Consider the following 10,757-nt stretch of genomic DNA (forward strand, 5'->3'; position numbering starts at 1 on the left):
CTAACTTAGGAAAACTTTCAGGTTTTCACTATTTAGTATACTATTGACAATAGGTTTTATTTACATAAAGCCTTTGATACATTGAAATACTATCCATCTATTTATATTTTTCATATATGTTTAATTTTTCAAAGGCCTTTTTTGTATCTAATTCAGATGATTATCTGCCTATCATCTTGATTATATTCCTGTGGTGTATTTATGGATTTATGTATTTGGAAACATCCTTGCTTCCCTAGGTTGAAATCATTTTAGTCATTGTGTGTAAACATTTTAATACATTCCTTGACTCATTTTGAAAGTATTTTATTAAAGATGTCTCCATCTACATGTATCAGGAAAACTGTTTGTATTTTTCCACCATTCTCTGGATTGATAATCAATGTAATACTAATTTTGTACAATGAACTTGGTAGCATTCTCATTTCACTTAAGGAAATTGTTGACGAACATAAGTATTAGGTCATCTTATATCTAGAATTTACAAAGAATTAAAAAAGAGAATCAAGGTAACAAATGACTCAAATTAAAAGTGGAATAAGGATCTAAACAGATTTCTCAACAGAAGAAAAAGAAATGTCTATGAAACACATCAAAAAGTGTTAATCATCCTTAGAAATTAGGGAAATGCAAATTAAAATAACCTTAAGATCTCACTTTACCCAATTACTAAAGCTAAGATCAATGAAACAACTAACAACAAATGATGGTGAAGTTTTGGGGAAGGCGAAACACTCATATTCTTTGGGAGGGAATGCAAATTGGTACATCCATTCTGGCAATCTTAAGGAGAATCTTAAAGACTGGAAATATCTTCTTCTTCAGGAATGTCAGATGATGCAGGTGCAGTAGGATTGCCCAGAGGCTCAGGGTTAGGAGGCCATGGAAGCTTCTTCAGAGGATTTGGCAGAGGACTTAGGGTCCTTGGTTCTGGTCAAGGCTGTGGCCATTGCTGAGGTCACTGGGCTCATGGAAGTAAAGCTGAAGACACTGGCTAAGGACGTGAAGATCAAGTCTCTGAAGGTGTTCTACATGTTCTCCCTTCCAATTAAGTAATATGAGATTATTGACTTTGTCCTGGTCACACCTCTAAAGGATGAGGTTCTACAGATCATGCCAGTGCAGAAACAGACTTGGGCTGGCCAATGGACCAGGTTCAAGGCTTTTGTCAGTATCAGGGGACTATAATGGTCACATTGGCCATAGTGTTAAATACTCCACATAGGTAACTACTGACATCCAAAGGACCATCATTTAGCCCCTTGTGGAGAGGCTACTGGAGAAATAAGATTGTCATGCCCCACACTGTTACATGCAGTGGCTCTGTGTTGTTCTGTCTCATCTCTATCAGAAGAGACAGGGCCATCATCTCTGATCCTGTGCCCAAGAAGCTACTGATGATGGCCAGTATTGATTATTGCTACACATCAGCGATGGACTGCCCTGCTACCCTGGACAGCTTTGCCAGTACCAATTTTGATGCCATCTCTAAGATCTACAGATACCTGAGATACCTGACCCCCAACCTCTGGAAGGAGAATGTGTTCACCAAGTCTCCTTATCAGGAATTCACTGACCATATTGTGAAATTCCACACTAGAGGTTCTCTTCAGGAGGATGCAGCCTCTAGCTGTGGTCACCACAAAAATGTTTTTATACAAGAAAAATTAAGTGAATTTAGTGTTTAAAAACCTGAAAATGAATCTACCATATGATCCAGATATATTCCTTGGCTTATGCCCAAAGGATTTGAAATTCTAGTCCACAGTTACTTGCTCAGCAACATTCTTTGGTCCCTTCTTGAAAATAGTCAGGAAATGGAAACAGTCCAAATATCCTCCAGTAGATGAATGGATATTGAAAATGTGGTATATAAATACAATGGAATACTATTCAGGTATGCCTTAGGGTTTATGTTGCTGTGATGAAACACCATGGCCAAAGAGCAAGTTGAAGAGGAAAGGGTTCATTAGGATTATACTTCAGCATTGCTGTTCATCACTGAAGGAAGTCAGGACAGGAACTTAAATAGGACAGGCTCCTGAAGGCAGTAGCTGATGCAGAGATCATGGGAGGAAGCTGCTTACTGGCTTGCTTCCCATGGCATGCTCAGTTCACATTCTTACAGCAAATTTCCTATTTCTCTTTCTCTTTTTAAATTAATTTTTATTTAAATTAAGCACAATCTTGTTTTACATACCAATCCCAGTTCCCTCTCCCTCCTGTCCTTCCATTCCACCCACTAAACCCTCCTCTACAAAGATCTGTGAGCCTTAATTGTGGTAGTTGTGTTGTAGATGTATCTGTTGGGACTGACTCCACTTCTCTGCAGTTTGATTGATTGTGATTTTCTGTTGTAAACAGATGTTTCTTTGATGAGAGGTAAGGACCACAATTAGCTATGGGTTATGTGGTGGTTTGAATAAAAAAGCCCCCATAGGCCCAGAGGGAGTTGCCTTGTTGAAGTAAATGTGGCTTTGTTGGAGGAGGTGTATCATTAGGGGATGGGCTATGAGGTCTCAGAAACTCAAACCTGGCCAAAGTGTGACTGTCACTTCCTGCTGTCTGCCAATCCAGATGTAGAACTCTCAGCTACTACTCCAGCACCATATCTGCCTGCATGCCATGATTCTTCCTGCCATGGCAACAATGCACTAAATGTCTGAAACTGTAAGCTATTCCCCACTAAATGTCTTTCTTTATAAGCATTGTGGTGGTGATTGGGTCTCTTCACAGCAATAGCAATCCTAAGTCAGAAATTGGTACCAGGAACTGAAGTATTGCTGTGAAAGGCCTGACCAAGCTTTTGTTTGGAGGAATGTGAACTTTGGGCCTTTAGTTTAGAAAAGCAGTTGAATTTTTAAGTGGGGCTTAATGAGCCATTGTAGAAGAAGCATGGACAACAGTGGTAGTGAGGGTGATTTGAACTGGGGGCCTACCTCAAGATGTTTCAGATGAGAAGAGTATTAATATGTGGCCTAGAGATCACTGTTGATATTTTGACAAAAAAAGTGGCTGCATTTTGCCTTTGATAGAAAAGTCTGCCTGAAGCAAATTGAAGAGTTTTTGCTTAGCTGCATTGGCAGAAGAAATTTCAAAATAGCATAGTATTGACTCTGACCTGTGGTCATTGGCATTCACTCTTATGAAGGTCTATAATGAAAGGGAGCAAGCTGAGTATGGAAAAATACAAAATGGGTCACCAAGATGTAGAATGGAGCTCAATCCTGTTTTTAAGGAGATAAACCAATGAAGGAAAAGCCTGATGTTAAATGGAATAAAAGGGGTGGTAACCTCAGGGCAAGACCTCAGCCAGCTAAGCTTTCAACTTGTGAAGAAGAATTAAGGAAAAGTTTAGGGCCAAGTGTGGTGGTACACACACTTAATCCCAACACTCAAGAGATAGAGATAAGCAGATCTCTGAGTTTGAGGCTAGCCTGGAATACAGATTGAGTGTCAAGACTGACAAATTTAGGCAGTGAATGAAACCATTGAAAACATGTTCATGGTGTCTCTTCTCAGCAATAGAAACCCTAACTAAGGTAGAAGTTGGTACAAGGGACGGGGGTATTGCTGTGACAGGCCTGACCATCTGAGGGGGTATCTTTATGCCATGACATGTATGTGGTGGTCAAAGGAAAACTTTCAGGAGTCAGTTCTTTCCTTCCACCATGTAGATCACAGGGATTATACTTGAAATCTAAGGCTTGGCAGCCACTGCCTTTACCTCACTACTTGTCTTGCCTGGGTTAGTATTTACTTTAATGTCATAAGTTTTACTCTAACTTTCTTTATTTTAAACTTTATTTCATTTTCTTAGTTTGGTTATTGGTTTCTTGATCTTTCTCACCTTCTCAAAGAACCAACTTTTTGATTCATTTTTTTCTCTAGATGATTTGTTATTGTCCTTGTCACTGATTTCTGCCTTGATCATTATTATTTCTGTCTGCTAATGCGGAATTATTTTTTAATATTTTAAGTATATCATTGCAATAAGTTGTCTGTAATTTATCAGATTATTTTTATTATTATAATTGTAGTTTAACAATTTTAATTTAGAAATAAACTTCTTTTACATGTCAATCCCAGTTCACTCTCCCTCCCCTCCTCCCCTGTACTCCCACCACTATCCCAACCCCTTTCTGGTCCCCAGGCAAGGTGAAGCCTTCCATGGGGGATCTTCAAAGAATGTCCTATCTTTTGGAACAAGGCCTAGACCCTCCCTCATGTGTCTAGGCTGAGAGACTATCCCTCTATGTGGAGAGGGCTCCTGAAGTCCAATCATATAATAGGGATAAATACTAATCCATTACCAGAGGCCCCATAGATTTCCCAGAACTCCAAACTGACATCCTCATTCCAGGGGTCTGAAAGAGTCCCATGATGGTTTCCCAGCTATCAGTCAGGGATCTATGAGCAACCCTTTGTTCAGGTCAGCTGTTTCTGTGGGTTTCTCCAGGCTGGTCTTGACCCCTTTGGTCATCACTCCTCCCTCTCTGCAAATGGATTCAAAAGTTCAACTCAGTGTTTAGCTGTGGTTATCTGCTTCTGCTTCCATCAGCTACTGGATGAAGGTTCTACGATGGCATACAAGGTAGTCATCAATCTCATCATCAGAGAAGGGCATTAAAGGTAGCCTCTCAACTATTGCTTAGATTGTTAGTTAGGGTCAAACTTGTAGATCTCTGGACATTTCCCTAGTACCGAAATTCTCCTTAAACCTATAAAGGTTCCCTCTATTATGCTATCTCTTTTCTTGCTCTCCTCTATTCTTCCCCTGACTAAATCTGCTCTCTCATGTCCTCCTCTCCCCTACTTTTCTCCCCGTCTCTTTATTCCAGTTTCCTCTCCCAACCCCAAGCTCCCAATTGGCTCAGGAGATCTTGTCCCTTTCCTCTTTCTCTGGGGATCATGTATGTCTCTCTTAGGGTCCTCCTTGTTTCCTAGCTTCTCTGGCATTGTGGACTGTAGGCTGGTGATCCTTTGCTCTATGTCTAAACTCCACATATGAGTACATACCGTATTTTTCTTTTTGTGACTGAGTTACTTCACTCAGGATAATTTCTTGTAGTTCCATCCATTTGCCTACGAATTTCAACATTCCATTGTTTTTTTTTTTTTTCCCACCGAGTAGTACTCCATTGTGTAAAATACCACATTTTCTCCATCCATTCTTAAGTTGAGGGGCATCTAGGTTGGTTCCAGGTTCTGGCTATTACAAATAATGCTGCTATGAACATGGTTGAACAGATGTCCCTGTTGTATGAGTGTGCATCTTTTGGGTATATGCCTAAGAGTGGAATTGCTGGATCTTGTGGTAGACTGATTCCCATTTTCCTGAGTAACCACCATACTGATTTCCAAAGTGGCTGTATGAGTTTTTACCCCCACCAGTATTGGAAGAGTGTTCCCCTTTCTCCATATCCTCTCTTAGCCATTCTGACAGGAAGAGGATTGTATTTCAGAATTGTTTAGATCTGCATTCTGATGGCTAAGGATGTGGAACACTTTAAAGTGTCTTTCAGCCATTTTAGATTCCTCCATTGAGAATTCTCTAGTTCTTTACCCCACTTTTTAATTGGATTAGTTGGTGTTTTTGCTGACTGGATTCTTGAGTTCATTGTATATTTTGGAAATCAGACCTCTGTCAGATGTGGGGTTGGTGAAGATATTTTCCCATTTTGTGGGCTGCCATTTTGTGATGTTGACTGTGTCCTTTGCCTTAAAGAAGCTTCTCAGTTTCAGGACATCCCTGTGAATTGTTGATATCAGTGTCTGTGATAGTGGGGTTATGTTCAGGAAGTCGTCTCCTGTACCAATATGTTTGGGGGTATCACTTAATTTCTCTTCTAAGAGGTTCATTGTGGCTGGATTTATGTTGAGGTCTTTGATCCATTTGGGATTAAGTTTTGTGCATGGCAATACATATTGATCTATCTGCAGTCTTCTACATGCTAGCATCCAGTTATGCCAACACCATTTGTTGAAGATTTTTTTCTTTATTCCATTGTATATCTTTAGTTTCTTTGTCAAAAATCAGTTGCTCTTAGGTATGCGGTTTAGTATCAGTGTTTTCAATTCAATTCCATTTGTCTACCTTTCTATTTGTGTTCCAGTACCAGCTGTTTTCAGGACTATAGTTCTATAATAGAGCTTGAAGTCAGAGATGATGATACCTCTGAAGTTCTTTATATTGTACAGGGTTGTTTTTGTCTATCCTGGTTCTTTTGTTACTCCATATAAATTTGAGTATTGTTCTTTCAAGGTCTGTGAAGAATTACACTGGTATTTTGATGGGAATTGCATTGAATCTCTAGATTGCTTTTGGCAAGATGATCATTTTTACTATGTTGATCCTACCTATCCAAGAGCATGGGAGATCTTTCCATTTTCTGGTATCTTCTTTAATTCCATTCTTTAAAGACCCAAAGTTCTTGTTACATAGGTGTTTCACTTGTTTGGTTAGTGTTAGCCCAAGATATCTTATGGTGTTTGTGGCTATTGTAAAGGGTAATGTTTCTCTGATTTCTTTCTCAGCCCTCTTATTGCCTGTATATAGTAGGGCTACTGACTTTTTTGAGATAATCTTGTATTCTGCCACTTTGCTGAATGTGTTTTCCAGTTGTAGGAGTTCCCTGGTAGAGTTTTTTGGGTCACTTATGTAAACTATCATATCATCTGCAAACATTGAAAGTTGAATTCTTCCTTTCCAATTTGTATCCTCTTGATCTCTTTTTGTGTTCCTATTGCTCTAGCTAGAACATCAAGTACAGTATTGAAGAGATAGAATAGAGTGGACAGCCATGTCTTGTTCCTGATTTTAGAGGAATAGAGTTGAGTTTCTTTCCATTTAGTTTGATGTTGGCTGTTAGCTTACTCTATATTGCTTTTTATTATGTTTATGTATCTTCCTGTTATCCCTGATCTCTCCAGGATGTTTATCACCAAGGGGTGTTGGATTTTAGCCTGGTTGAACAAAGAGGGAGTACTATAGGGCAGACATTGTTTATACCATTTCAGGAAGGGGTGTTTTAATAGCAATATCTGGTGAAAGAATTAAAAGACATCCAGTATCATTCTTTAACAGAATTGTTAATTTCTTTTGTTTTTTGGTTTGCTTTTTCTTCCATTTCTTTAAGGGATTTTTTCAGGTCTTCTTTGTGTGCCTGTATCATCTTCACTAAGTTGTTTTTAAGGTCCTTCTCTTCTGCTTCATCCACATTAGGATGTTCAGGTCTTGATGGTGTAGAGTCCCCAGTCTCTGGTGGTGTTATATTGGATTTTCTATTGTTGAATGTGTTTTTATATTGTCTTCTTCCCTTCCCTTCTTCCAGTGGGTACAGAAGTTGTCTCTTCCTCTCCTGGTGGGTATGGGACCAAGGTTCCATTCTGGAGGGTGCAAGCAGACCCAATAGTCTGATGTCTCTCCTCTTCCTCATCCTGTGGGCACAGTAAGGGGCTATGGTGCTGGCTATCAGTTTCTGGTTGGTCTGGATCCTGCTGGGATGGGATCTGCTGAGGGCAGCCCCCAGACATCAGGTGGCTCTGTACAGGGTACCAACTTACCTGATTATTTTATGTATGCTCTAATAAGTATAAACTTTTTTCTTAGAACTTTACTTGTTGTGTTCTAAAAATTTTTTGGTAAATTGTATTTTTATTTTTATTTGACTCTAGTAATTTTTGGTGCTTTGAATGAGAATGACCCCCCATAAACTCATTTGTTTGAATGCTTGGATCCCAGTTAATAGAACTGGTTTGGTAAGGATTAAGAGATGCAGCCTTGTTGGAGGAGGTATATTATGGAGAGTAGGGGCTTTGAGATTTCAAAAGCCCTCACCAGGCTCAATTTCTCTTTGTTTCTCTCTCTCTCTCTCTCTCTCTCTCTCTCTCTCTCTCTCCCTCTCTCCCTTTCTCTCTCTCTCTCTCTCTCTCTCTCTCTCTCTCTCTCTCTCTGCTGAGGACTGGGATATAAAGCTCTTAGGTACTGCTTCAGTACTGTACCTGCCTACATGCTACAGAGCTCCCTACCATGATGATCACCATGCAATAACATGCTAAAACTGTAAAAAAGCCCCAAATTAAATGTTTTTGTTCAGAATTGCCTTGGTCATGTATCTTCAAATCAATAGAACAATAACTAAGACAAAATTTTCAAGTTTCTTTTTGGCAAATCATTGAATGTTCAAGAATGTATTATTAGGCAAGCTTGATGGCTCAGGTTTGTAATCCCAGCACTTAAGAGAAGAGGTTTCTGTGAATTTGAGGCCAGCCTGGGATACCGAATAAGTAGGACACATACACTGTGGTTGTGGGACATAAAGAAATCAATCTTGAACTGATCAAGAATGTTTCTATTTACTCACTAGCTTCATATTGCCTGAAGGTGCTATGCAGGTTGTGGGGTGAAAGAATGCATTAAAGGTCTTATCCAGCACTGGACACTATATGGTATAAAACTATCTTTCCAGGCAAAGTGTTCTACTGGTGCAACAGCAGCATGATGGTTATGCTAGTAGCCAATTGCCTTTTTATCGGATTTGCAGCCTCCTCCACAGGAGGGATTTCATGTCCAGTACTGTAATACTGGTCAAAGCACTTGTCTGGGAAGTCATAGACTGTAGTGGAGGAGCCTTGTGTCATTTTTTACTAAATGATTGCGTTGTCAAAGTGCCTTTTAAAAAGAATCCAATAATTATTTTTGTTTCTATTGACGGATTTGTATACTCTCAACATCGATCAGAAAAACTGCTTTCTCTAATAGTAACTGGTTAATGTAGAGGTTCATAAATGGCCAAAATTCTGAGAATCAGTGACTCTGAGTACTAAAGATATAAATGGTCATATATATATTTGTATGTATCCCACTCCCACTGAAGGATTCTGGAGCATTGTAAAGGAAGTCATGAGAAGAATATAAGACCAAGAGAATAAGAAAAGCAATTGTAAAAATAATGTCTTCTGGACATATATGTTATATACATATATTATAGGAGCTGTGGTCACCTGCAAGATATATAATACATCAATCCAGTCAAGATTCCAGTATTAATAGGGGGATTCCTGGAGCTCTAAACCTAACTAAAGTGCTACTGGAAATTGATGGCTGATGATGGGAAGGGTAAAACTTTTCTTTGAGGGTGTGGTCTTTAGTACTAATGCACAAATGGGCAGCACTAATTAGACTCAGTGGGTTAGTAAGTAATGAAAAAGAGAGAGGGCTTAAAATTAAGAAGAAGATACATTGCAAAGTTCCAGAGAGAAATAGCAGACAGTAGTCAGGGATGGATATGATCAGTTATATTGCTTACATGTATGACATTTTTAAACACTAAGTAAAACTACTTCTAAAAAGAAAAGGAAATGGAATGATATAATATTAACACCTTTTGTTTGTATTTTTTTAAAAATTTCCTTCTCAGTAGGTGTTCTTAGGGAAGTTATGCAACCTTTTGGAAGTGAAGTCTTCTGAAAGAAACATGTCACTGGAACCAGGCTTTGAGAGTTTACAGCCTCCTCCCACTGCCATTTCACTCTTTTGGCTTCTTCTGTGCAGTTGAAGATGTGACTTCTCAGCTTCCTATTCTGACCATATGTTGCCATGTCTCCCCTGATATTATTGACTCTTTTGGAACCATAAGCCAAAATAAACTCTTTATTCCATAAGCTGATTTTGTTCATGATGTTTAATCACAGCAATAAAAAATAACTAATACAGTGTGTGGTACTGCTGGTAGCAATGATGGCATTTTTATCTGTGATTTATGCTTATATGGTGTGCAAGTATTACTGTACATAGTGTTAATGTGCCTGTGTACATGAATATGCCTAAGCATGTAGTTAAGGACATGCATGCATGTAAATAAAATTGAAAATTAAACAAGTTGGACCTTAAGCATACATAATTTGTACCTTAAAAATATATCCCAATAAATCTAGAAAGAGTGAGATATACTTAACTTTCATTCATGTTGTATACAAAACCAATTTTTAAAATATGGTTGAACTCCAGCATTATGAGGTTGAGTGAGTAGTCTATAGAGAAATGTGATGAAATTGAGTTATATATCTATGATGAGCTGAATTGAATTTAAGATAGAAGCTATCTTCAAGGCATTCCATAGGTAAATAAAGTTTGGTTGCCATACACTGTAACTGAAGCTACAAGATAAACCAATCAAAACTTACCCCTTGTTCTTTCATCCTTATTTACTTTGTGAGGGCGTGGTCAGGCACACCTGTAGCCAGCCCCTAAGTAGGCATGGCTATAGATTCCCCTACAAGTAAACATATCAATTCTATTTTAGTGCTTTAAAACTCTGTTTCAAATGGCCAATGAAATAGGGATGTAGTACATATTACTGGGGTAACATGCAGTGTTTTAATATGAGTAAGGTTAAACATGTATTTCCTTGTCATCACAGACCAGACCAGGTGAGCGATCCCCTGCTTTTACCCAACTTCTGTCCTAAGCGCCATCCACCCAGATCCCTCCAGGCTTGTCCCTGCTTGAAACAGACATGCCAAGGCAGGTAGGAGCTCCCTGAATCTGGGTACAGGCCACTCTTCCTTCCGTTCCCGGCGACTGATCTGCCAGGAGGTGAGTGATCCACCTCTCTTACCCAACTCCCTATCAAAGCCCCATCCATCCCGAGCTCCCTGGGCCTGCTCCTGCTTGGGGTAGACCTGCCCAGGCAGTGAGGAACCCCCAGAGCCTGGAAACATCCCACTCTTACTTTCTGTCCCACCCCCACACA

General features: G+C 39.3%; 1 pseudogene; it reads left to right on the top strand.

The window, feature by feature from the left end:
• Positions 1–882: 882 nt before the first annotated feature.
• On the top strand, positions 883–1,688 carry LOC100754909 (annotated as a pseudogene).
• Positions 1,689–10,757: the final 9,069 nt, after the last annotated feature.

This window comes from Cricetulus griseus, chromosome X, assembly GCF_003668045.3.
Source record: "Cricetulus griseus strain 17A/GY chromosome X, alternate assembly CriGri-PICRH-1.0, whole genome shotgun sequence".
Lineage (NCBI taxonomy): Eukaryota > Metazoa > Chordata > Mammalia > Rodentia > Cricetidae > Cricetulus > Cricetulus griseus.